This window comes from Caretta caretta, chromosome 15 (assembly GCF_965140235.1).
Source record: "Caretta caretta isolate rCarCar2 chromosome 15, rCarCar1.hap1, whole genome shotgun sequence".
In the NCBI taxonomy this organism is placed as follows: domain Eukaryota; kingdom Metazoa; phylum Chordata; order Testudines; family Cheloniidae; genus Caretta; species Caretta caretta.
The window spans coordinates 918127-945633 of NC_134220.1; the positions used below are offsets into that span (position 1 = coordinate 918127).

The 27507-nt window shown below is 46.6% G+C and overlaps 1 protein-coding gene and 2 long non-coding RNA genes across 16 annotated transcripts in view; 2 read left to right on the top strand and 1 right to left on the bottom strand.

Moving 5' to 3' along the window:
- The first annotated feature begins 856 nt into the window (after positions 1-856).
- On the top strand, positions 857-4262 carry LOC142069343 (uncharacterized). The gene is made up of 3 exons (XR_012665135.1): positions 857-997; positions 2513-2576; positions 4179-4262. It is a non-coding gene; the product is annotated as an uncharacterized LOC142069343 (long non-coding RNA).
- LOC142069344 (uncharacterized) lies at positions 2522-25850 on the bottom strand. The gene is made up of 3 exons (XR_012665136.1): positions 25806-25850; positions 9910-10064; positions 2522-3521 (listed from the first exon to the last, which is right to left on the bottom strand). It is a non-coding gene; the product is annotated as an uncharacterized LOC142069344 (long non-coding RNA).
- The window catches only part of MTMR3 (myotubularin related protein 3), a 240851-nt gene continuing 238475 nt past the window's right edge, over positions 25132-27507 (top strand). For 11 of the 14 annotated variants that reach the window (XR_012665130.1, XM_048821231.2, XM_048821238.2 and 8 more), the window contains exon 1: positions 25132-25290. The gene's annotated coding sequence lies outside the window, so the exon portion shown is untranslated. The remainder of the gene's footprint in view (positions 25291-27507) is intronic. The other 3 variants (XM_075120156.1, XM_048821233.2, XM_048821235.2) reach the window with 1 other exon arrangement.

The window sequence follows — 27507 nt, forward strand, 5'->3', positions numbered from 1 at the left end:
TGAATGGCACTGACTAGGCAGGGTACATGGGTTCCAAAGCCACATAAGCTAAGAGAGGGTGGGGATAAGTACTTGTACCTGGTGGTGTGAGTCTTGTTTAAGGGTCCTGGACATCATTTGATCCTTTCTTTCTTCGTGGCATGATAACATTTTGTCTATGCATACTTGTGTTATTTGTTTATATTCATCCTTTATAATTTGACTGAGTTTTCACTCTGCTGTGGTGTGTGTGGTTATTTTTAGGAAAAGTCACGAGCCCCATGAATTTTTATTTATTGCCCATGGCAAAATCTTAGCCTTATTCATAATAAATAGAGTCCTAGGCATGGAAAAGTGTATGAGTGCTTAGCTCTTACTAAGCAAAATCCCACATTCTTTTAGAAACCGGATTTGCCTATAACCTCTGGTTTTGTTGGAAGCCTTTCTGCAGGCTGTGTCTGCCTTCTGGACTCAAAATATCTGAACAGTTGAGAAGCCCCCCGTCCACCCGCAGAATAGTGCTTCTTTTCCAGTGTGTAGACCTCAGAGCCCTTTTTTGTCACTGGAATTCAGTGACACCAGCCCTGTGGAACTGTGGCAATAGTTCTCTGCCTGTATGACAATGTATTAATACTGTGAGCAAAAGCTTTTGTGTAGCAATAAACTTTGGGCTAAGTGTGTTAGATGCTCCTTGAGCTAGTTATACTTAGTCCACCAACATGTAAGTGAGTGGCATACACACTATGGAAACCAAAAGAAAGGGTAAAATTACCCCAATTTAGACTACCTCTAAACCTGCTGATTCTCCCCTCTGGCGCTGGGCCTTTGCACGGGTCTAAAACCAGTAATATTTTTGTCTTTGTCTTTTTTCAGGAATCAGTGTTGTTTCCACACAAAATTGCCACTGACCAGCAGTCCATGGTGCTGGTGAAAAGGCTTTTGGCCATCTCTGTCTCCTGTATAACGTACCTAAGAGGGCTCTTCCCAGAGAGCTCATATGGAACTCGCTATTTAGATGGTAATGTTTTCAATGCATGCTACTATGTTTCTATGCATTATCTTTGCCCAGTACAGATTAGTCCAGTGCTGTTCACATATTTGACAAGTTCAGTCTTTTGTAGGAACATTGCTGACCGTGGCCCAAATCCTCAGCGTGCGGTATGTAGGTGCCAGATTTCTATTGAAATCAGTAGGAATTAGGCACCTAAATATCTTTCAGGATGTGAGCCTATGGGCCTTGTCCAGCAGCCCTGATACAGGAAAAGCTCCTATGGCAGGAAGACAACTTAGAGCTAGTGGCAACCATCAGCTGTTTCTCTCAATGTTTGTTTTGTTTTCCAGTTGCATTCATTACTCAGCAATTTCATCAGTATTGCCAATCCCAAGCATTCCAAAACCATGTGTCAGGCTCCCGCAAAATCACGAGACTGGCTTAAAAATCATAGATTTTTAGAAATAATAAATGTCAGGGGTTTTTTTATTGTTGCCTTCTGTTTTTGAGCCATAGGGGTCAGATTTTCAAGCTTTTCTCCATAATCTGGAGATTCTGTAAATGAAAACTAAGATTCTCACATAATCACGTGGCTTCAGAGATGAGGCTTTAAGAAAAACACAAGGTATTGTGAGACTTGTGGCAAGGTCACATCATGTGATGAAACTTTGATTCATCTGCATCTTTATATTAAGTTAGGATCTGAAGGTGGGGAGAGGGAGTGACTCCATATTTTCCAGCTCTATAGATTTATCATCCTTGATTTATGCTTGAAATGGGGTACAGTTCATTTCCGTGTTCTCGTAGAGTTGTATCTTGAAATCTGGTCACTTGTTCATTATGGCCTGCTGAGGACGGAAGAGGAAATCCCAAATTTGACTTTTGATTTTTCCATCCGAAAGGTCATCAGTCTTTCTGATCAGATTTCAGATCTTCAAGTGCCTTTCTGCGCAAGAATCTTGACATTTGACCCACTCATTCCTTAGAGAGCTGCAGGATTGGGCCCCAAGGCATTAATTCACCTTTGTGGTTGGCCTATCAGCATTGGCTTCAACTTTAGGAGTTTTCTGCTTGTGGATCCTAACTCCTAAACTTGGAGGACGAAAGGGCCACAGGAGCCCGGTGGGGAAACGTCACAGCGTTAGCTTATTTTGAGCACAGTTGTTTAGCTTATTTGTGTGTTAGTGAACACTAGAGTGCAGAACTAGAGGGTGCTGTTGGGAAGTGCCAGAATAAGATGAGAATGGGGACTGAGGGGAAAGGAAGTTGCTGGCATTTCTAAATGAAGCCACACTCCATAAATCCGTAACCCCAGTACTTTTTCCTGGAAGAGTTCAGTGTATTTCAGCAAAGGTCTTTGGCATTGTAAACTACAGCAGTGAGCCTGTGTCAGCCCACCTGGGATGCTGTTAAAACCATTCTTCCAGCTCAGGAAGTGTTTCCAGATAAAATACTTCATACGTTGATGACTGACTTGATTTCAGTGTTTGCCCAGTGGCTCCAGATACGCTTTGTAACTAGATGCTAACTTTTGTTTTGCAGATCTCTGTCTAAAAATCCTTCGGGAAGATAAGAGCTGCCTGGGGTCACTGCAGATAGTCAAGTGGTAAGTGAATAACAGTGAAACTTAGGGCTTGCCTAAACGAACAATTAGACCACGACAAGCTGGGATATAAATCTATCCTGGACTAGTCTGCTGCACTCCAATGTCCGTGTGCACCCTGCTGGTACCCATTGACGGTTTGCTGGAGCGCTTCCAACTAGTCTTCTTTGAAATGGGTGAGCTCAAGGTGCATTAAAGAGCTGTTAACCCACGTCAGCAGGGTGCACTCAGGCAGTTAGTCTGCAGCAAGCTTGCGTGGGGTTGATTTAATCTCAGTTTTCCGCAGTCTAACTGTTCGTGTAGACAAGTCCTATGATAAGTTTATGCTGAACAGCAATATGGCATTGTACCACAGGCCTTTACTTCCTAAATTTGAAATCCTTCAGGGCCAATGATACTGGATTTGCCAAAGCAGTGCCCACTGATTTATTATAAAAGCTGTGTGTGCTTGGCACCGTATATAACGAAGACATGGTCCCTCGCCAACGAGCTTCCAATGTAAATGTGATCTCATTGACCTCAATAAGAGCGGGATCAGGCCCTCAATTGAACAAACAAAGCAGGTAAGGGAGGAATGAGGCTCACTCTAAACAAAGTTGTGAGGTTACTTGTTTCCATAGGTTACATATTTGCTATTTCTAGTTCTTAAAGTGATTTTATATGCTTGATTGATTTTTAACTAATATGTGCCGTTTTTTCTCTTCAGTGGAAGTTGTGTCTGTTTCTGGGGGCATAACTAGGCCCTTAGCTTTCTAGAGTTCTAGTTAATAAATGCATTTCAGAAACAGAGAGAGAAAGGTGGGTGAGGTAATATCTTGTGTTGGACCAACTTCTGTTGGTGAGAGAGACAAGCTTTCAAGCGTATACAGAGCTCTTCTTCAGGTTTCAGAAACATGGCATTACTCCTTCCTATCTGCAGAGGGAGTTGTTATAGGGAGTGTAGCACTTCTGTAAAAAGAAAAGGAGGACTTGTGGCACCTTAGAGACTAACACATTTATTTGAGCATAGGCTTTCGTGAGCTACAGCTCACTTCAGCACTTCTGTGTTGCTTAAATACTGTAAGAACCCAATCCTGCAAATACTTATGGCTCAGCTATCTGCTGTGTCCTGTAAACACCAGGCTCAGATGAGGAGGCTGCAGAGGAGCCATATGCAGTTCTCCAGTCCTGGGGCCAGTTCTGCACTGTCTCAGGATAGTTTAGAGCAGCCTAAAGTCATGATTGCAGCAGCACTCCAGCCATGCCTCCTTCCTCATAGCTATGCCAAAGGAACACCCAGCTGGCTGGATCCATCAGCACAAAGAGGCCAGAATGGGGCCAACGATCTGGCCATTACTACCCAGTCTAGGGTTTACTATTTTGAGTAGTCCCAGGACGCCTGGTAAGAAGTGTTCACAGGACCAGAGCCTTAGTGTATAAACTGTGCACACATATGGAGGGGAGAAGAGACCCTTAATTGCTGAGTGACCTGAAGAGGGCGTTACAAGCTAAAAATGCTGTCAGCTCCGTACTGCTTAATGTTTGTAAATGTGCACTCTAAACTCCATCTCATAAGTGATGCTGCTAGACTGGCATGACTAGTTACTAACATTTCTTTCCTGGCAGGATTCAGGGCTGTTTTGATGCTTTGGAAAAGAACTATGTAAGTTTTTGTTTGATATTTTGGTAATATTATCTTTCTTCACTAACAATGGGCAAAATTCCGCTCCAGTTTTCCTTGTGCATTCCTGCAGGGAGCATCTCTGCTATATATTCGCCAGTGATCCCAGTGGAAACTGTACATACAGAACAAGTACACAATAGAGATCTGTGCCACAGGGAAGGAAGGAAAGCTGCTCTGCGTGTTTGTGACGTGGACTCTTACTCCTTTGTAACATGCTGTAGCGTAGTAACCATTATTAGTGTCTAGACCTGCTTGTTGTGAATGGTTTCCACACTAATTTGCAGGCTGCAGAGTTCTCCCCTACATTCTCTGTTCTACATTCACGTCTTTTAATGGATGGATGCGGATTCTGTCAGTCAAAGCAAATCTCTCTCCCTGCCTTTGTTCTTTCCCATATTCTTCTCTGCTCCCTCTTTCCTTCACCCCTTCTTTTACCGTCTCCTTGCCTTTCTTTCCTCTTTTCCTTTTTCTTCATTTTGTTGTCATCTCTGTTTTCCATATAGAGGTCAGGTCTACACCTCAGACTTATATTGGTGTAACTACATTGCTCAGGGGTGTGAAAAATCCATACCCCCGAGCGACATCGTTATACTAACCAACCACCCCCCACCCCATGTAGACAGACAGCGCTATGCTGAAAGAAAAGCTTCTCCTATTCATAGAGCTACTGCCTCTCACAGAGGTGGATTAGCTCTGCCAACGGAAGACCTAAGAGCGTCTTCACTTAAACACTACGGCGGCGTGCGGCTGTGCTAATGCAACGTTTTTAAGTGTAGACCTGCCCTGAGTTTAGATTTCCTTTCCTTTTTGTATTCTTTCAAATACAAGGCTTGAGTACCTGGTTTCAGAATAAATGCACATTTTTAAGTAATCCCAGCCCTCACTTACGCAATCTGAGGAAAATCTGACCTGTAAATACAAAGTGCTGATTGCTCTCTGTGCATCAGCGTTGTTCATCAGACTGTCATCTATATCTGAAAAAAGAAAAGGAGTACTTGTGGCACCTTAGAGACTAACCAATTTATTTGAGCATAAGCTTTCGTGAGCTACAGCTCACTTCATCGGATGCATACTGTGGAAAGTGTAGAAGCTCTTTTTATATACACACAAAGCATGAAAAAATACCTCCTCCCACCCCACTCTCCTGCTAGTAATAGCTTATCTAAAGTGACCACTCTCCTTACAATGTGTATGATAATCAAGTTGGGCCATTTCCAGCACAAATCCAGGTTTTCTCACCCCCCCCCCCCCCCCCACAAACCCACTCTCCTGCTGGTAATAGCTTATCTAAAGTGATCACTCTCCTTACAATGTGTATGATAATAGAGGTGGTTCATTTCCAGCACAAATCCAGGGTTTAACAAGAACGTCGGGGGGGGGGGGGGGGGGGGGGGAGGTGTAGGAAAAAACAAGGGGAAATAGTTTACCTTGCATAATGACTTAGCCACTCCCAGTCTCTATTCAAGCCTAAGTTAATTGTATCCAATTTGCAAATGAATTCCAATTCAACAGTTTCTCGCTGGAGTCTGGATTTGAAGTTTTTTTGTTGTAATATAGCAACTTTCATGTCTGTAATCGCGTGACCAGAGAGATTGAAGTGTTCTCTGACTGGTTTATGAATGTTATAATTCTTGACATCTGATTTGTGTCCATTTATTCTTTTACGTAGAGACTGTCCAGTTTGACCAATGTACATGGCAGAGGGGCATTGCTGGCACATGATGGCATATATCACATTGGTGGATGTGCAGGTGAACGAGCCTCTGATAGTGTGGCTGATGTTATTAGGCCCTGTGATGGTGTCCCCTGAATAGATATGTGGGCACAGTTGGCAACCCATAGGGTTTGCCGACATTGATAGCAGATATCGGAGGGGTAGCCATGTTTGTCTGTGTCCACAAAGACACTCCATGCATCTGAAGAAGTGGGGTTTTTACCCACGAAAGCTTATGCCCAAAGAAATCTGTTAGTCTTTAAGGTGCCACCACGCTCCTCGTTGGTTCAGTAGCAGATGTCTCTCTAGAATGACATGATTAGCTGAGCTTTCAGTAGCCAGTCAATCATTAATGGGCTTGATTCAGTGCCCAGGGAAGTCGACAGGACGTTTGTGTTTTTTCCTTGTGCGCCAGCACTTTCCCATAGCTGTCATAGGCGCTGACTCCGTGGGTGCTCTGGGGCTGGAGCACCCATGGGGAAAAATGGGTGGGTGCTTTGCACCCACCGGCAGCTCCCCGCCCCCACCAGCCCCAGCCCCAGCTCACCTCCGCCTCCTCCCCTGAGCATGCCGCGTGCCGCTTTTTCCCCCTTGCTCCCAGCACTTAGGCCGCGAAACAGCCGGGAGGGAGTGGGGAGGAGGGGGGACTCGGCGCACTCGGGGAAGAGGCAGGGATTTGGGGAAGGGGTCCAATAGGGGCAGGGCGGGGGCGGAGTTGGGGCATGGACTTTGGGGAAGGGGTTGGAATGGGGGCGGAGAAAGGGTGGAGTCAGGGCGGGGGGGGGCGCGAGCTCCCACCAGCGCCTGGGAAAGTTGGCACCTATGATAGCTGTACCACCTCACTGAATGAAATAAACAAAATCTCCAACACCATGCTAGGTGCATGGGTAACGCTACCTAACTTAGAGAGAACCTGGATTTGTGCAGGAAATGGCCCACCTTGATTATCATGCACATTGTGTAGAGAGTTGTCACTTTGGATGGGCTATTACCAGCAGGAGAGTGAGTTTGTGTGTGGGGGGGTGGAGGGTGAGAAAACCTGGATTTGTGCTGGAAATGGCCCAACTTGATGATCACTTTAGATAAGCTATTACCAGCAGGACAGTGGGGTGGGAGGAGGTATTGTTTCATGATCTCTGTGTGTATATAAAGTCTGCTGCAGTTTCCACGGTATGCATCCGATGAAGTGAGCTGTAGCTCACGAAAGCTCATGCTCAAATAAATTGGTTAGTCTCTAAGGTGCCACAAGTACTCCTTTTCTTTTTGCGAATACAGACTAACACGGCTGTTACTCTGAAAGCTACCTAACTTCAAAGGCTTCACGGCTTCACTCCTGCTGAATATGCCTGGTATGTGAGCAAAACCCACGGCTACATTTGTCCTAGTGTACTAAAAGCTTCATGGTGTGTGGTGTCTTTTCAGTCCCAGCTTAGAACGACAGCGGAATGTTGTTGCAAAGGGGATGCAGGAATGGAGCATCAGCTGCAAAGCGGATGAGACGTTACGTAATATAATAAAAAGAGATTTTTACAAAAAAAGAATGATTAGATTTTTTTTTTTCCTGTGGAAGATGACAATGCAGCCTGTTACTTATCCTTCTGAGTCTTTTCCAGTTCACTGGCAATGGGAGGGCTCTGAGTATAGCAATAATTTGTACATGTATAGTGCTTTCCACCTGAGGATCTCAAAGTACTTTGCAAACTTAAATAAGTTAAACTTCCCAGCCCACATGTGGTGGGGGAGGCAAGTATCACAATTTGCAGATGGAATAAATGAGGCCCAGAAAATATGTGATTTGTCTATGATTGTCACACAACAGTCCATGCCAGAGTAGGGAATACAGCTTAGAACTTCCATGTGACCTTTGTGTCTAAGAGCTTATGTACATGGGAAAGTTATACCAGCATAAGGGAAGGTGTTAATATAAACCAATGTAGTTATACTGCTATAACACCTTGTGTTTAATATCAGAGGGCTGCCTTTGCTTTAGCTTTTGTTGGAAGGATTTTAAACTAAACCAAATCAAGCCACTCTTATTCTGGAATAACTGGGCATATAGGAGTGTATATTGGTATAACGATATTGGCTCCATTATGCCAGTGTAAGTATACTGGTATAACTGGCAAAACTTTCCTGTGTGGACGAGCCCAGAGGCAGAGAGGAACATCCAAAAGTTACTTAGCTTTCAGTTTCAGCAGTGTAGTTCTTTTGGGTGCAAAAAGCAAAAGGACAATTCTGGCTACAACAGAAATCTGTAGGGATCTGATCCCACGCCCAAGTTTAAAATAAAACTCCTTCCACTGTGGCAGACAATTGGAATAAGACTTTTCCTCCCAAACGTTCGTATCAGGCAGATCATAAGCCTCTGGCTGTGCTAGCACATAGCAGACTTCGTCTTCGAAGCACATTTGCAAACAATTAATTAAAGCTCCCAACCCTATTGCGAGGGAGGTATTTTTTACAGATGAATAAACAGGAACAGAGAGGTAAGTGTGGGAGCCATAAAAGTACTTAGGTGCCTAAATCCTGTTTTTAGGCATAATTGTTATCCAGAAAAGTCCGACATGACTGCAGTTTAACCCTGTTGGCGACTAAAGTCACTTTGCACCTAAGTTTTTGCAGTAAAAGTTTCCTAGGTGCCTACATTTCTGCCTCTGAGCAACCACACTTGCTGCCTCATTCCAGGCACCTAGCTCCTGCCTAAGCCCCAGAGTGATCCAGGCACCAGGGACCGATAGGTGTTTGGCCACCTAAGTTGCACGGAGGGCCTAATCCAGTAGGCGTGCTTGGAGGCCACCTGGCTCCACACAAAAGAACTGGAAAGAGGAGGTCATTCTAGCTCTTTCTCTGTCCCAATTCATATTAAATTAAAGTGGAACAGTTTCAATAGGGGATTGAGGGATGCCCCCCACATCAGCATCTTCCATAGCCTAATGGTGGCAAATCCCTGTTCAAATCTTTTCTCCCACTCTGGCAGAGGAGGGACTTGAAGGGGGTGTCTTCTATAGCCTGACTAAGTACCCTAACTCCTGGGCTGAAGGTTACAAAGGGGGGCTGCCTCTTTCCCCCCACTCATAGCTGTTTTGTATGGAGTTAAGCAGCTGCTGATGGACCCCACACACAACTTGGTTGGGCGGCAGAATGCTTCTCTTCTCCACGTTCATGAATCACAAGCAGAGCGAGGTGCCTCTTTGAAACCTGTACTTAGATGCCCAACTCAGAGAGGGATGGGACTCAGCACACACCCCTTTTGTCTGCATCCCCTATTGGCTAACTTAGGTGGTTTGTATGGGAGCCTAGGCGCCTGCCTCAAGTTTGGTGGATCTCAGTGCTGTTCCTGTGATTTTCTAGGCACGCAGAAATTAGGTGCTGTGACATTCAGTATTGCAGTCCCTGGGTCCCCTTGTGATCATGGCCTAAGTGACTTTCTCTAGACCGTAGAGGGAATTTGTGTTCAAGCCAGAACCAAAATGTTCCTGGTTGCCAGGCCTGTGCTCAGGGCCACCAGGCCACACTGTAAATTCCACCCTATTCAAATTATGACCTAATACTTGGTGATGGTGTTTAGATGGTTTTGTTTATCGTTCGCGATTTTGGTTTGTAAAGAACAAATAGGCTGCCATGTTGGACAGCCTTTTTATTCCCTTCAGGAAAAAAAGGCGGGAAATCTGGTGGCTAGTTGCTAGACAATGAAAGGATTATCTAGGCTGGAAAAGTGTGGGAAGGCGTTGCTTCTCCTTTTGCTCTTACCTTGGAAAGAAGGGAAGCGGTCAGACACCAGTTATCCGCCTAGATAACAGCTCACCTCGGAAGGGAAAATATGTAGATTATTGTTCGGGTTTATTATTTGAAGGGAAGCATCCATCCATCCACAGGGTTTTACCTCGAGTGGTTAGGGCTCTCACCTGCAGACAGGGCATCGCAAAGGGGTTAGGGTGGAAGTTAGTTAGGCCTCTCACCTGAATCATTGTTGTTCATCGCCATTCTCTGCTGCGGTAGCTGTTCCAGTGGTGATCGTGGTCCGGAGAGTCATCATCATCTATCGAGTCCCGGTCTCAGCAGCAGCTTCTCGACAGGGTAGAGAGAGCAGTTATCACTCGTCCCGTGGTAATTCCTATGTGAAAGAGTGCATGCCTTCCTCTCATTCCTTTGTTCATCCCATTCCTTTTTCCCCTAGTTAATAAAAGTTCGGTTGTTTCAGTGGTGGTTTTCTGTAATTATTTTATATAAGCTCTGATAGATGGGCTATACTGAGGGAATCTTGGGAGACTTCTGTTGGCTCCCCACAGGTTTCTGAAAGTAGGGTCCTGAAATAAATGACAAAATAATTTTCTCTAGACCGTAGAGGGAATTTGTGTCCAAGCCAGAACCAAAATGTTCCTGGATGCCAGGCCTGTGCCCAGGGCCATCAGGCCACACTTCCCTAACATCTTTTTTCACAACAACCCTTTCATTGTAAAAGGGTGTCACAAATGTTCACGTGGTGTGAAAATACAGCTGGTGTAAAATACAAAAATAAATGTCTCCTATCCTGTTACAGGAGAGCCACGGGGATCTGGTTACCAGAATGACAGCCAGTGCCTGTCACAATCAGATATCTGCAGTTAAACTTTCCACCCACTGATTTCTTAAGCTCTGTTTTCTCTCGGGTATTTGAGGCGATTCCTGTACAATACAAGCCTGACATTGCAGGACAAGTACCATTCTTGTCAGTTAACACAGGCCCAACTGAAGTCAAAGAACAGGTTAGGCTTGTTAAGCTTATAAATGCACACTAAACCCAGAGGAATCAGACATTCCAGAACGAATCTTAACATTGGGGAACCTGTTACAAGCAGCCTTCTGGAGAGCAAAATATTTCCATTTCTGAAAGCTGGATTGTTGGCAGGTCCAATACACTTTTTTAACCAGACACTCGATTCTACTGTATTTGTGGAATTTCAACAAGTACTGTTGCAACTGGTGGGGTGAGGAGGAAGAAGAGAGATCTGAGGGTGATGACTGGGTGCTGGTGGATGCTGCAGATAAAAACGTTCGCTTGCTGTTGGCATTCACAGAACATCTCCATGGGGTTTGGCGCTTCTGGGGTGGAGAAAAGAGCACTGACTGGTGGGGCTGCATCGTAATGCAGGTTTGGGATGATGAGCAGTGGCTGCAGAACTTTCGCATGCACAAGGCCATATTCCTGGATCTGTGTGCCGAGCTCATCCCAGCGCATGAACACCAAAAGAGAGCTGCAAGGACAGTGGAGAAGCAAGTGGCAATCACACCTTGGAAGCTTGCAACACCAGATTGCTAAGTCAGTGAGCAGTCAGTCCAGAAAATCCACAGTGAGGGCCAGTCTCATCCAAGTGTGCAATGCCATTAAGGATCTCCTGCTCCACAGTATACAACAGCTGTTAGAAAAGCCAACCGTGGAGCTGTACAGCTAAGGAAGGCCTAAAAAGAGCATTTAACAGTCAGCTATAGTAGTGTTGTGTGATACTTTTATGAATTAGTGAGCCTGGTGTGTAAAGATCTTAAATATGTCAAGGTTACTGACTCCCATAATCAACTTTGTAATGTCTCATTTATGCTTAGTATAAACTAATAAATATTCTCAGAGTTTCCAAAAATATTTTATTGAGTGCAAAGAGACAGGAAACAAAGTGCAAATATCCAAGTTAAAAACAGTTTAGCAGTACTGTAAAAATATGACTAAGGCTACGATTTTATCACAGAGGTCGCAGAAGTCACAGACTTCCGAAGACCTCCATGACTTTACCTGCTGGCGGCTGGAAGCTACAGGGTACCCCTGCCACCCAAGGCAGTGGGGCGGACCCGGAAGCTCCCAGCCACTGTAGGCAGCAGGAGGGACCCCGCAGCTTCTTGCCGCTGCAGGTGCCAGAGGGAATGGGGAACTCCACAGCTCCTGGCTGGCCCCTGCAGTTCCTGGCCTCTGGTGGTGGGAGACCCCACAGCTCAGGGCTGAGAGGGAGGGAGAACCTGGAGCTCCAAGCCCTCATGGTGCTGGGGGACCCCGGAACTCCCTGCCAGGCCCCCGCAGCTGCTCAGTGGCTCCCCATTTTGTGATGGATCTTTTTAGTAAAAGTCAGGGACAGGTCAAGGGCAATAAAGAAAAATTCACCGAAGCCGGTGACCTGTCCCTGGCTTTTACTAAAAAGATCCATGACAAAATCTTAGCCTTAAGTATGACCCATGCTTATAAAAATTATAAATATGGAAACAATAAACCTACAGGATGGCATATTAAATACATATAACAGTGTTTCATTCCTGTTACAAAACATGTAGCACAAAGTGTGTGGTGGCTAACGCTGTGGCTATCACAGGGTGGTGTAGTCATGGTTCTCTTTGTTTTCCCCTGGCGTGGAGGGGTAGGGGGAAGAGTTCATGGCACATTGCCACATTGATGGGCATAGGGAGCAATGACCATGGAGTCTTCTCTGGATTGGAAAGGCTGCTGTGTCCAGGGTCTTTGGGCATGTTGCTTAATAATGTCCCTGATCTGATCCAGATTGAACTTTGGGGTGGTAAACAAGGTCATTCCAGCAGATCTCATGTGCCTTGGTAAGTGACACGAGGCAAAAGACAGATACAGAGAAGTTAAGTGACATGCCCAAAGTCACTCGGCCAATCAGTGTCAGGGTGAGACTAGAACTGAAAGGTTCTGGCTCCCAGGCCCTAACTCCAGACCACTAGACAATACTACCCATGAGAGCTGAGAAATACACTGTTTGCCTTCTACCCTTCAGCAAATTAAGAACCTGAGGTCACTTGAGTACTGGTCTGAAATTTGTTTTCCTCGGTATACATGTCCTGTGTCCCCTCCATTGTATAGGCATAGGAAGGAGAGGATGGTGTAGGGTTAAATATCTGCATGATTTGTGTCAGGACATTAGGAAAAGCTGATGGTTTTATTAGCATTTGTAATGTTTCCATATTCAACATTTAATTATTAACATGCCAACATTTTCTTCCTGGAAAGTGTGGCTAGAGGAAACTCTTGGAAGGTTCAGTCGACTTCCCCTTCAAATAAGGCGACAGGTTGTTTGGAAAGCTGCAATCTTAGCAGCACTTTTGTCACATCGGTTAAATTATGGATTTTCAAACATGAATGATCAATCTTTAATATTATTTGGCAAACACCATGTGCACAAGCGTAAAATAAGTTCAGGCCAACTGAGGCTGGGCTTCCTCCACTCCCATAACTTGAGAGGGTTATCCTATCAGAGGTCTAGTGAATGAATATGCAAGAATCCAAATGTGGTTAAGATTTTGAAGATTAAGCTAATATTTGGCAACTGCAACACGATTCTTTGCAGCAACTTCTGGTTGCTTCAGTTTCTCTGTCAGAGCCTGTTCCGGACACCACTGAAGGCCATGGAATGTCTACTGTTAACTCAGTGGGTTTCAGAGGAGGCCCAGAGGGCATGGCCACACTGCAATTAAAAACCCATGGCTGGCCTGTGCTGCCAGCTGGCTCAGGCTAAGGGGGCTGTTTAACTGGAGAGTAGACATCTGTGCTTGGGCTGGAGCCCAGACTCTAGGTCCCTGAGAGGTGGGAGGGTCCCAGAGGTCGCAAACTCAAATGTCTACACCACAATTAAACCGCCCCTTAGTCTGAGTCAGTTAGCATGGGCCAGCCAGAGGTGTCCAGTCTCAGTGTAGGCATACCCTGAATGTCCATTTTCATTCTTTTTCTTATCTGGTCATCTGTGTACTATGTGTTTGTCTTTCAATGGTGTTCTGAACTATTGAAGCTTCCCTTCAAATGCGTATGAATATTACGGGTAAATATATAGAATCATAGACTATCAGGGTTGGAAGGGACCTCAGGAGGTCATCTAGTCCAACCCCCTGCTCAAAGCAGGACCAATCCCCAATTTTTGGCCCAGATCCCTAAATGGCCCCCTCAAGGATTGAACTCACAACCCTAGGTTTAGCAGGCCAATGCTCAAACCACTGAGCTATCCCTCCATGTATGAGTTCTACTAATTGAATTGAATTGAATTGAATTTTATAAATGAATAGAATTCAAGCAATTCTACAAACAAACAAAAATACATTTGTTTACTTTGGTCTTTAATGCCTCATGATGTTGAAGCCATAGATCAAATCTAAGACATTATTGCATATCTAAGGAAAATCACCTTTCCACTGATATAGGACAACCCTTAAATCCTGACAGTCCAAGGTGAATCTATGTGCAGCCACTGGCCCCAGTTTGTCTGTCTATCTATCTGTGACAAAACATTAAAAACAGCTCACAGACTGCTGAGGTCCACAGAAAAATTCCTTTCTAAGTGACTGATCCGAAGCCCACTGAAGTCATTGGGATCAGTGGGGTTAGGCTCAGACCCTAAGCGGAGAACTTCTTCAAACTATTGAACTTTGGAAAAAAAGGCTTTTATCAAAAGGGATCTTTCTTCTGAGATGATTCATAGGTGGATGGAAATTATTCAGGACTGAATGTAACCATTGAGATTATCAAGATGTCACAAGTCAAACCAGGGGAAGAGAGCCCTGGTTTCAGTAGCACAGTTAGGTTTTTGACAGATATATACCACTAATCTCCTAGACTCCAACTGAGCATTAAAAACACTCCTGGCTTGGCTGGTGATGAGGCACAAAAGCAGCATTTTCATTTCAAGAAATGTGACAAGCTCCAAGAGGAGGCTTGAAATACCGGACCTTCCCCAGGAATGCAACTACTTGAGGTCAGTCTCTTTCTGTCTCTGTGTCTCTCATGTGAGTTACAGTATGATGTTCTGTTTCTTGAAAGGAATGAAGTTTTCCAAAGTTTCTGCTTTGTCTCAAAGTCCGACGGAAGCTCCCAAATGACAACGCTGGTGCTGTTTAAAAGACAAGCCTCATTTGCTGTACGTTCCCTGAAGAGATCTGTTAATGTGCTTTTCCTTAACTCATACTATCTTTAGTTGTGGGCCACATGACCTTCCTCCTTGCATGTAAACAAGGCAACTGTGTACTTGTCATCCCCTCTTTTTCAAAGGGAAACAATGGAGTGTTTGCAGAACTCGGCTGGACTTGTGCTGGTTATGGTTAGGTCATAGAATCATAGAATATAAGGGTTGGAAGGGACCCCAGAAGGTCATCTAGTCCAACCCCCTGCTCGAAGCAGGACCAATTCCCAGTTAAATCATCCCAGCCAGGGCTTTGTCAAGCCTGACCTTAAAAACCTCTAAGGAAGGAGATTCTACCACCTCCCTAGGTAACGCATTCCAGTGTTTCACCACCCTCTTAGTGAAAAAGTTTTTCCTAATATCCAATCTAAACCTCCCCCACTGCAGCTTGAGACCATTACTCCTCGTTCTGTCATCTGCTACCATTGAGAACAGTCTAGAGCCATCCTCTTTGGAACCCCCTTTCAGGTAGTTGAAAGCAGCTATCAAATCCCCCCTCATTCTTCTCTTCTGCAGGCTAAACAATCCCAGCTCCCTCAGCCTCTCCTCATAACTCATGTGTTCCAGACCCCTAATCATTTTTGTTGCCCTTCGCTGGACTCTCTCCAATTTATCCACATCCTTCTTGAAGTGTGGGGCCCAAAACTGGACACAGTACTCCAGATGAGGCCTCACCAATGTCGAATAGAGGGGAACGATCACGTCCCTCGATCTGCTCGCTATGCCCCTACTTATACATCCCAAAATGCCATTGGCCTTCTTGGCAACAAGGGCACACTGCTGACTCATATCCAGCTTCTCGTCCACTGTCACCCCTAGGTCCTTTTCCGCAGAACTGCTGCCTAGCCATTCGGTCCCTAGTCTGTAGCTGTGCATTGGGTTCTTCCGTCCTAAGTGCAGGACCCTGCACTTATCCTTATTGAACCTCATCAGATTTCTTTTGGCCCAATCCTCCAATTTGTCTAGGTCCTTCTGTATCCTATCCCTCCCCTCCAGCGTATCTACCACTCCTCCCAGTTTAGTATCATCCGCAAATTTGCTGAGAGTGCAATCCACACCATCCTCCAGATCATTTATGAAGATATTGAACAAAACCGGCCCCAGGACCGACCCTTGGGGCACTCCACTTGATACCGGCTGCCAACTAGACATGGAGCCATTGATAACTACCCGTTGAGCCCGACAATCTAGCCAGCTTTCTACCCACCTTATAGTGCATTCATCCAGCCCATACTTCCTTAACTTGCTGACAAGAATACTGTGGGAGACCGTGTCAAAAGCTTTGCTAAAGTCAAGAAACAATACATCCACTGCTTTCCCTTCATCCACAGAACCAGTAATCTCATCATAAAAGGCGATTAGATTAGTCAGGCATGACCTTCCCTTGGTGAATCCATGCTGGCTGTTCCTGATCACTTTCCTCTCATGCAAGTGCTTCAGGATTGATTCTTTGAGGACCTGCTCCATGATTTTTCCAGGGACTGAGGTGAGGCTGACTGGCCTGTAGTTCCCAGGATCCTCCTTCTTCCCTTTTTTAAAGATTGGCACTACATTAGCCTTTTTCCAGTCATCCGGGACTTCCCCCGTTCGCCACGAGTTTTCAAAGATAATGGCCAATGGCTCTGCAATCACAGCCGCCAATTCCTTCAGCACTCTCGGATGCAACTCGTCCGGCCCCATGGACTTGTGCACGTCCAGCTTTTCTAAATAGTCCCTAACCGCCTCTATCTCCACAGAGGGCTGGCCATCTCTTCCCCATTTTGTGATGCCCAGCGCAGCAGTCTGGGAGCTGACCTTGTTAGTGAAAACAGAGGCAAAAAAAGCATTGAGTACATTAGCTTTTTCCACATCCTCTGTCACTAGGTTGCCTCCCTCATTCAGTAAGGGGCCCACACTTTCCTTGGCTTTCTTCTTGTTGCCAACATACCTGAAGAAACCCTTCTTGTTACTCTTGACATCTCTGGCTAGCTGCAGCTCTAGGTGCGATTTGGCCCTCCTGATATCATTCCTACATGCCCGAGCAATATTTTTATACTCTTCCCTGGTCATATGTCCAACCTTCCACTTCTTGTAAGCCTCTTTTTTATGTTTAAGATCCGCTAGGATTTCACCATTAAGCCAAGCTGGTCGCCTGCCATATTTACTATTCTTTCGACTCATCGGGATGGTTTGTCCCTGTAACCTCAACAGGGATTCCTTGAAATACAGCCAGCTCTCCTGGACTCCTTTCCCCTTCAAGTTAGTCCCCCAGGGGATCCTGGCCATCCGTTCCCTGAGGGAGTCGAAGTCTGCTTTCCTGAAGTCCAGGGTCCGTATCCTGCTGCTTACCTTTCTTCCCTGCGTCAGGATCCTGAACTCAACCAACTCATGGTCACTGCCTCCCAGATTCCCATCCACTTTTGCTTCCCCCACTAATTCTACCCGGTTTGTGAGCAGCAGGTCAAGAAAAGCGCCCCCCCTAGTTGGCTCCTCTAGCACTTGCGCCAGGAAATTGTCCCCTACGCTTTCCAAAAACTTCCTGGATTGTCTATGCACCGCTGTATTGCTCTCCCAGCAGATATCAGGAAAATTAAAGTCACCCATGAGAATCAGGGCATGCGATCTAGTAGCTTCCGTGAGCTGCCGGAAGAAAGCCTCATCTACCTCATCCCCCTGGTCCGGTGGTCTATAGCAGACTCCCACCACTACATCACTCTTGTTGCACACACTTCTAAACTTAATCCAGAGACACTCAGGTTTTTCTGCAGTTTCGTACCGGAGCTCTGAGCAGTCATACTGCTCCCTTACATACAGTGCTACTCCCCCACCTTTTCTGCCCTGCGTGTCCTTCAGAGAACCTTGGGAGTAGGAACCAGATGTTAGGTATAAACAAATTGAAAATGTAGCATATAAATGAGAAACTCAGGAGTTATAAAATGACTAAAGAAAAATTGCAGTGTAATCTCTAAAAGATTCTAACCCTGACATTAAATTATAAAGTAGTGAGAATTGGTCATCAAATTTTTTAAGCTGCTGAAACATAATGATAATAATTATAACAAATCGTTGCAGCCCAAGGCCTCACCATTTTTAACCTTTGCCCTACTTTTTCCTTTTTGGTCTTTATGTTAATGGTACATTCCTAAATAGGTTATAAAGGGTTAATAGATGTTCCAAGATGTTACAGTTTTTAGTAGTATGTTATTGATTGTTATAAGCACATTGGTAGAAGGTGCTGTGACCAGGTGCCTGGATGGGCCACACTGAGAATGCCATACTCAGGTCAGCCAGCAAGAAACATGGCAGGCAATCTCCCAAAACTGGTGGTTTATTCTGTAATTACAGTCACCAAACCAGTATCAAAAGAGCTTCTGTACTATCACATTCGTTAACAAGTAGCCAAACACAGTCTCCTTTAGGCATTCCAATCCTTAGCTCCTATCTAAGCAAAAAGGTCTAATGTAGTCAGAAGTTATTGAAAAACAAATTCACCATATGAGACATTCACTAATCCAAAGGATCACACACGTATCCTCAGGTCCATGTGTATAGCAGATCTTACCCAAATATCATGCTGTCAGCCAATCCTTAGTAAACTAAAGATTTATTAGTAAAATAAAAGAAGAGTGTTACTGAATGGTTAGGTTTCAGAGTAACAGCCGTTAGTCTGTATTCACAAAAAGAAAAGGAGTACTTGTGGCACCTTAGAAACTAACCAATTTATTTGAGCATAAGCTTTCATGAGCTACAGCTCACTTCATCGGATGCATACTGTGGAAACTGCAGAAGACATTATATACACAGAGACCATGAAACAATACCTCCTCCCACCCCACTCTCCTGCTGGTAATAGCTTATCTAAAGTGATCACTCTCCTTACAATGTGTATGATAATCAAGTTGGGCCATTTCCAGCACAAATCCAGGTTTTCTCACCGTCCGCCCCAGCCCCTCCCCCCCCCCCCCCCCCCCCCCCCCACAAACTCACTCTCCTGCTGGTAATAGCCCATCCAAAGTGACCACTCTCTTTACAATGTGTATGATAATCAAGTTGGGCCATTTCCAGCACAAATCCAGGTTTTCTCACCCTCCGTCCCCCCAAAACACACACACAAAAACTCACTCTCCTGCTGGTAATAGCTTATCCAAAGTGACCACTCTCCCTACAATGTGCATGATAATCAAGGTGGGCCATTTCCAGCACAAATCCAGGTTTTCTCACCCCCCCCCCCCAAACACACACACAAAAACTCACTCTCCTGCTGGTAATAGCTTATCCAAACTGACCGCTCTCCTTACAATGTGTATGATAATCAAGGTGGGCCATTTCCAGCATAAATCCAAGTTTAACCAGAATGTCTGGGGGGGGGGGGGGGGCGGGTAGGAAAAACCAAGGGGAAATAGGCTACCTTGCATAATGACTTAGCCACTCCCAGTCTCTATTTAAACCTAAATTAATAGTATCCAATTTGCAAATGAATTCCAATTCAGCAGTTTCTTGCTGGAGTCTGGATTTGAAGTTTTTTTTGTTTTAAGATAGCGACCTTCATGTCTGTAATTGTGTGACCAGAGAGATTGAAGTGTTCTCTGACTGGTTTATGAATGTTATAATTCTTGACATCTGATTTGTGTCCATTTATTCTTTTACGTAGAGACTGTCCAGTTTGACCAATGTACATGGCAGAGGGGCATTGCTGGCACATATTGGCATATATCACATTGGTGGATATGCAGGTGAACGAGCCTCTGATAGTGTGGCTGATGTTATTAGGCCCTGTGATGGTGTCCCCTGAATAGATATGTGGGCACAGTTGGCAACGGGCTTTGTTGCAAGGATAGGTTCCTGGGTTAGTGGTTCTGTTGTGTGGTATGTGGTTGTTGGTGAGTATTTGCTTCAGGTTGGGGGGCTGTCTGTAGCAAGGACTGGCCTGTCTCCCAAGATTTGTGAGAGTGTTGGGTCATCCTTCAGGATAGGTTGTAGATCCTTAATAATGCGTTGGAGGGGTTTTAGTTGGGGGCTGAAGGTGACGGCTAGTGGCGTTCTGTTATTTTCTTTGTTAGGCCTGTCCTGTAGTAGGTGACTTCTGGGAACTCTTCTGGCTCTATCAATCTGTTTCTTCACTTCCGCAGGTGGGTATTGTAGTTGTAAGAATGCTTGATAGAGATCTTGTAGGTGTTTGTCTCTGACTGAGGAGTTGGAGCAAATGCGGTTGTATCGCAGAGCTTGGCTGTAGACGATGGATCGTGTGGTGTGGTCAGGGTGAAAGCTGGAGGCATGTCGGTAGGAATAGCGGTCAGTAGTTTTCCAGTATAGGGTGGTGTTTATGTGACTATTGTTTATTAGCACTGTAGTGTCCAGGAAGTGGATCTCTTGTGTGGACTGGACCAGGCTGAGGTTGATGGTGGGATGGAAATTGTTGAAATCATGGTGGAATTCCTCAAGGGCTTCTTTTCCATGGGTCCAGATGATGAAGATGTCATCAATATAGCGCAAGCAGCGTAGATGTATTAGGGGGATGGGAGCTGAGGAAGCATTGTTCTAAATCAGCCATAAAATTGTTGGCATACTGTGGGGCCATGCGGGTACCCATAGCAGTGCCGCTGATCTGAAGGTATACATTGTCTCCAAATGTAAAATAGTTATGGGTAAGGACAAAGTCACAAAGTTCAGCCACCAGGTTAGCCGTGACATTATCGGGGATAGTGTTCTTGACGGCTTGTAGTCCACCTTTGTGTGGAATGTTGGTGTAGAGGGCTGAACTTTGTGGCTGATTTAGAACAATGCTTCCTCAGCTCTCGTCCCCTAATGCCCCTACTCTACTTGCGCTATATTGATGACATCTTCATTAGCTGGACCCATGGAAAAGAAGCCCTTGAGGAATTCCACCATGATTTCAACAATTTCCTTCCCACCATCAACCTCAGCCTGGTCCAGTCCACACAAGAGATCCACTTCCTGGACACTACAGTGCTAATAAACAACGGTCACATAAACACCACCCTATACCGGAAACCTACTGACCGCTATTCCTACCGACATGCCTCCAGCTTTCACCCTGACCACACCACACGATCCATCGTCTACAGCCAAGCTCTGCGATACAACCGCATTTGCTCCAACCCCTCAGACAGAGACAAACACCTACAAGATCTCTATCAAGCATTCTTACAACTACAATACCCACCTGCGGAAGTGAAGAAACAGATTGATAGAGCCAGAAGAGTTCCCAGAAGTCACCTACTACAGGACAGGCCTAACAAAGAAAATAACAGAACGCCACTAGCCATCACCTTCAGCCCCCAACTAAAACCTGAAGGATGACCCAACGCTCTCACAAATCTTGGGAGACAGGCCAGTCCTTGCTACAGACAGCCCCCCAACCTGAAGCAAATACTCACCAACAACCACATACCACACAACAGAACCACTAACCCAGGAACCTATCCTTGCAACAAAGCCCGTTGCCAACTGTGCCCACATATCTATTCAGGGGACACCATCACAGGGCCTAATAACATCAGCCACACTATCAGAGGCTCGTTCACCTGCACATCCACCAATGTGATATATGCCATCATGTGCCAGCAATGCCCCTCTGCCATGTACATTGGTCAAACTGGACAGTCTCTACGTAAAAGAATAAATGGACACAAATCAGATGTCAAGAATTATAACATTCATAAACCAGTCGGAGAACACTTCAATCTCTCTGGTCACGCAATTACAGACATGAAGGTCGCTATCTTAAAACAAAAAAACTTCAAATCCAGACTCCAGCAAGAAACTGCTGAATTGGAATTCATTTGCAAATTGGATACTATTAATTTAGGCTTAAATAGAGACTGGGAGTGGCTAAGTCATTATGCAAGGTAGCCTATTTCCCCTTGGTTTTACACAATATGCACATTGTGTAAAGAGTTGTCACTTTGGATGGGCTATCACCAGCAGGAGAGTGAATTTGTGTGGGGGGGTGGAGGGTGAGAAAACCTGGATTTGTGCTGGAAATGGCCCACCTGATGATCACTTTAGATAAGCTATTACCAGCAGGACAGTGGGGTGGGAGGAGGTATTTTTTCATATTCTCTGTGTATAAATAAAGTCTGCTGCAGTTTCCACGGCATGCATCCGATGAAGTGAGCTGTAGCTCACGAAAGCTCATGCTCAAATAAATTGGTTAGTCTCTAAGGTGCCACAAGTACTCCTTTTCTTTTTGAGAAACTTCTTAATTTGTCAAGACTCATAATCATTGTGATATGTATGTATGGGTAATAATTAAGGAATAATGTATTTATATTGAAAGTATGCTTTAGGGACTGTCTCGGAGTAAAAATTATTCACCAGGGGATAATGTGTCTCGATGACAGCCCATTCAGGCAGGAGGGAGTTGTCACCTGGCCCTCTTTACCAAGTAATGCAATGTAAGGCTCAATTGTTTAGCCCTTCTCAATCCCAAGATTTTCAATGGAAAACCAGAAACAACTGCAAATAGTTGAAAGCTCTTGAAGGTAGAAAGGTTTCAGAGCAGCAGCCATGTTAGTCTGTATTCGCAAAAAGAAAAGCAGGACTAGTGGCACCTTAGAGACTAACCAATTTATTTGAGCACAAGCTTTCGTGAGCTACAGCTCACTTCATCGGATGCATATGCTTATGCTCAAATGAATTGGTTAGTCTCTAAGGTGCCACTAGTACTCCTTTTCTTGAAGGTAGAAAATAATCTTTACAAAAAGGCGGGGGTTTACTCTGTCTACGAATAGAAACAAAAATCTGTTTCAATGTAAGAGAGGAGGGAGAAAGATCCTCTGCAAGGAATGAGGTGTTAAAAATTGCATCCTGGTTACGGACAGCGCTGCAGCGCTTCTGGTGAAGACGCTCTATGCCGACAGGGGAGAAGCTGTCCTGCCGACATAGCATTGTGTGCACGTTCACTTATGTTGGAGTGACTTATGTCGCTCAGGGGGGTGGTTTATTCACACCCCTGAGTGACACAAGTTTTGCCAACATAGGCTGTAGTGTAGAAATAGCCTAACTGAGCTTTTTGGGGGAAATCTACTTTATTAGTCAGGAAAGGAAATGATTGGTAAGTGTAGATCCAGGTTTGCATTTGATGTGTTTTGCATTGTAGCCATTTATTTCCATCACTCTCTCTTGTTTCTAGTACTTCTTTCTTAAATAAACCTTTCCCCATGTAGACAAGGCCTATGATTCTATTCTGGGAGGCAAGGGTTAATAAGCAAAGATCAAAATCAGCTGGAGTCCATTAACCTTCCAGGAGACCAGCCTGGTGGTTCTGAAAGGAGGAAGGAGAAATGAATTGCTTGGCTGGTGAGTCAAACAGCTCCTGTGATGGGGAAAGGGTCTCTGAAGCAACTACTTCATTTGTTCACTTTAATCCCAGAGGAAAGGGACTTTGGGATTTTGTAGCCTTAATCCTGAAGAAAGGATGAGTACAGGTTTCTCCTTCCCCCCACTTCAACCCATAAGGAAAGGAAAGGGGCAGGGAGGTTAAGTTGCCTGAACCTTTTCCTTAGAGGAAAGGTGATTTTGAAATTGCTTGTCTGGTCCTGGAAGAGGGAACTGTAGAAGTGTTTTCTACCAGCCTAAGAAGAACCTGATTATTTTCGTTCCATAGGTTGCCTGGAATTCTTTTTGGCTGAAGGACTTTTTGGAAACGGGCTCACAGGACGACAGCCTGGTACGTGTCGTACGAGTACCTTTGGTGGGGATTTAATGGCTTGGGGACCAACACTGGTTTCAGTCAAGAGCCTTAACAAAGTTCTAATTCAGATCTGGTTTAATTGTCTGAAGGTCATTACTATCCGCTCTTTGTTCATCATTTATCATCCTCTGTGAAATGTGGGTCTCAAGTTTATATCTTGGATAGGTGTCTATATTACAAAACCAAACACAAATAACCCCTTCTTTAGAGTTCTACAGAGAAGGAAAGACTTGAACTAAGCTGTGGAAACAGAATTCCTCTTTCTACCTTGGAGGGGTGAGGACTAAATAGGGCAAGTTAGGGGAAGGCTGTCAATTGAGTAGGCAGGTTCCAAAGCTCTTGGTCCAGCACCTTCCACCAGCAAGCAGTTACTTCTAAACTTTGTATTTAGCAAATTTATAGTTAACTTTATTTTATTTGTATCCATGTCTTGCAGATTGTTCAGAGGCAGAGATTTTGTTCAATATGCTGGGGAAATTGATAAAACCCCTAGCCTCTTCTCACAATAGCCATCACTTATTTGTAGAGCTGATTGTACTAGACACTTATACAAACATAAGACCCTCTATCCTGAAGCATTTATGTAAGATAGCAGGTAGAGACCAGAAAGCAATGAGCTGGTAACTGGTCAGCATGATGAGTAGTGGCTACAGCACACCAGCTGCCTGACTATTATTGAGGGGTTTTGTAGGCCTCATGGCAAAGGAGACTGTTTCAACTGGTTTGTAATGTGAGTGTGTGTGTGTCCAGTGATGGTGGAAAAGTTATGGAGACAGAACGATAGGACTGATGTTACATGGCAGTGGTTCTCAAACTTTTGTACTGGGGACCCCTTTCACATAGCAAGCCCTTCTATAAAAGAGTGTTAATTTATATTTTCCACCATTATAAATGCTGGAGGCAAAGCAGGTTTGGGGTGGAGGCTGACAGCGCCTGACTTTCCCATGTAATAACCTCGCGACCCCCAGTTTGAGAACCCCTGCTCTGTGCCATACGTTAAAGATGGGAGAGGAGAGCCCATCTCGCAAACCTGTAGTGACTCTTGCGATAGGTTTCCCCCACTCAGGGCTTTGGGGCGCTGGAGACGTCCCTCCTGACCCCAGGCGGGAGGGGACCCAGCGCTGCTCTTCGCAGGGTGGTTTCTGCGGCGCGAAGAATCCGCCAACCACGGACCCGGGCGTTTGCCTCTCGATGGCCGGAGCGGGCGGGGCGGCGGAAACGCTCCGGCTCGCGGATCTCGGGTCTCCACAGGCGGGGCCGGGGGCTCGCGCTCAGCAGGCGCGGGGAAGGGCGGACGCCCGCTCGAGCAGCTCCGCGGGCGCGGGACGCGAAGCTCCCGGCCCCGCCCGGCTCCTGAGGAGACCGGCCTCCGTCGCGCTCGGCGCCGGAGCCCCCGCTTTCCCCTCCCGTCACGAACGCCGCTCGCCGCAGCGGCTCCGCCGGGGGAGCGCGGGGCTCAGCGGCCGGCGCCTGACGCGCCGCTGCGCGGGACCGGGCCGGGGGCCGCCGGCCAGGGCGGGGGGAGCGCGGGGCGCGCGCCGCCGGCCCCGCCCCTCGCCCTGGCCGCGCGCGCCCGTGCCCGCGCGCTGTGCGGCCGCCATGTTGTTGTGGTTGTGAGGAGGCGCTGGCCGCGCAGAGGAGCCAGGCGACCCGGACCCGTCGCTCCCGCCTCAGGCAGGCGGCCGTGCCCCGGGGCGCTCCGCGCCATGCCCCGTCGCACGGTAAGGGGACACGCGGCTGGGACAGCGCGGGGCCTGCAGCGCCTGGCGGCCGCCGGGGCCGGGCCTGGCAGGGGAGGGAGCTTCCCGGGCTGTCAGCGGCGGCGCAGCGGGCTCCTCGCGGGGGCCGGGAGCTGCGGGCCAGGCTCGGGCCCTCGCTTCTTCGTCCGTCCCTCACGCCACCCCGCGGGGCCCTGGGCTCCCGCCCGTCCCCCTCTCGGGCGCGGAGTGCGAGCCAGGCTGCCGCTCGCCCCGGCACGGGCACGCCCCTCCCCGCGTCTCGGCTCGCACAGGCGGCTCGGGCTTGCTCTCCGCGCCGCGGGCAGAGCTGCCCCTCGGCTCCCGCTCCTCGGCTCCCGCCGCCGGCGCGGGGCGCGGGAGAGAGGCTGGCTCGGGCAGAGCCTTCTCCTCTGCCCCCGCGAGCCTCTTCTGAGGGAAGGTTGGCGGAGCGGGGAGGCACGGGCCGGCCGGCCGGCCGCATCCCTTCAGCAGCGGCCCTGGGGTCCCTTAAAACCCACCGGGGTTCTCCGCGCCTGGCTTTCCCCGTGCTCTGCAAGCTCCTCCGTCCTGTGTGCGCGCCTGCGCTGGGGTCGGAGGGCTTCTCCTTCCCCGGGCGCAGAGGTGGGTGGTGTCCAGGCTTCCTTCCCTCCCACGTGGCAGAGAGAGACACGCCTATGCCTCCTGCAGAGCAGAGTCTCTCCCAACCTTTCCAGGCTACTGTACCCCTTTCTGGAGGCTTTGTCTTACCTACCCCCAACTTTCACCTCACTTAAAAAACTACTTGCTTACAAAACCAGACCTAAAAATACAGACGTCTCACAGCACACTGTTACTAAAAAAAATTGCTTACTTTCTCATTTAACCATATAATTATAAAATAAATTGGAATATTAATATTGTACCTACAGTTCAGTGTATGGTACACTGTAGAGCAGTCTAAACAAGTCATTTTATGAAATTTTAGTTTGTACTGACAATGCTAGTGCTTTTTATGCAGCCTGTTGTAAAACTAGGCAAATATCTAGATGAGTTGATGTACCCCCAGAAGACCTTTGCATACCACTAGGGGTACATGTATCCCTGGTTGAAAACCCCTGCTTTTGAGGGAGATTGGTGTGTGCCTCTTTATGCATTGGGCCTGTTTCTCCTCCCTTTGCTTCCCCACTGTACCACGGATCCAGGCTCAAGTGGGTGTTGCTCAGGTTTTTATTGCCTACTGTGTGTGGAGCCCTGACTGCCTCTCCCACTGTCCTGAACAGAGGTAACTGTTCCCATGTGTCAGGGGAATCTAAGCAGCCACTTCCTGCACTCTGTGGGGAGCCTGTGTGAACTGTGGAGCCTGAGCTTCTCCTGTATCAGAGATGTCCTTTCTCCCATCCTCTTCCTTGAGGGAGCCAGGACTTGGCTTCCCTTCCCTTCCCTCCCCACAAGAGACCTCCCATACTTTCCCATCAAATGTCCAAGTTCCCCACATGGTAGATGCCACTCTGGTGAGAGGAGAAGTCAGGTTCCTCAACCCTTTCACTTAAGACATCACCTTTGTGTCGATTTGCCTCTTCCTGACAAGACATGCTTTCCCTTCATTCCTTCCACCCCACCTCTGTAGATATCCCTCTTTTCCCCTTGTTTGGTAAGCCTATGATCCATGCACACGTGGTAGGGATGCAGGTTTTGGTTCAGAAGAAAGAACAGGGCCCCTGCTTGTCTTGCTGAATCAGATCAAGGAGTGTTGATGTGGTGGGGTGTGTGGCACAGCTTGGTTCTCATGGTGTGGATGAGGGAATATTTGGGAGTGGCTGGGAAAAAGTATTAGCAGAGTACAGGAATGTAAGTGCAGAACTATGGTATTTTATGGGGTGCTATTGTGAGGGGCCATTTGGGATGGAAAGGAGAGAATGCTTCTAGAATTTTATATGAGGCGCAGGATTGTGGCCCACTGCTTGTTCCTGAGGCAAGTGCTAAATTACTGTGGTGTTTGGAAGGGCAATGCTCTGTTTTCTTGGGAGGTTGGGTTTGAAAGGGACACTTCCAGATTGAGTCTTGAGAGGTAGCTGTGGCATCTCAGTCGTGAGAGTATCATCTGATCCACATGGATTTTGGGAGAGGCAGTGACAGAGAGGTTGGCTTTGAATTATAAACACTGGGGCCTCCTGCAGATTATCCTTAGCTCAGGTAATAGAGAAGATTGGGGAGGGGGAGAAGCTCTAAAATAGTTCATGT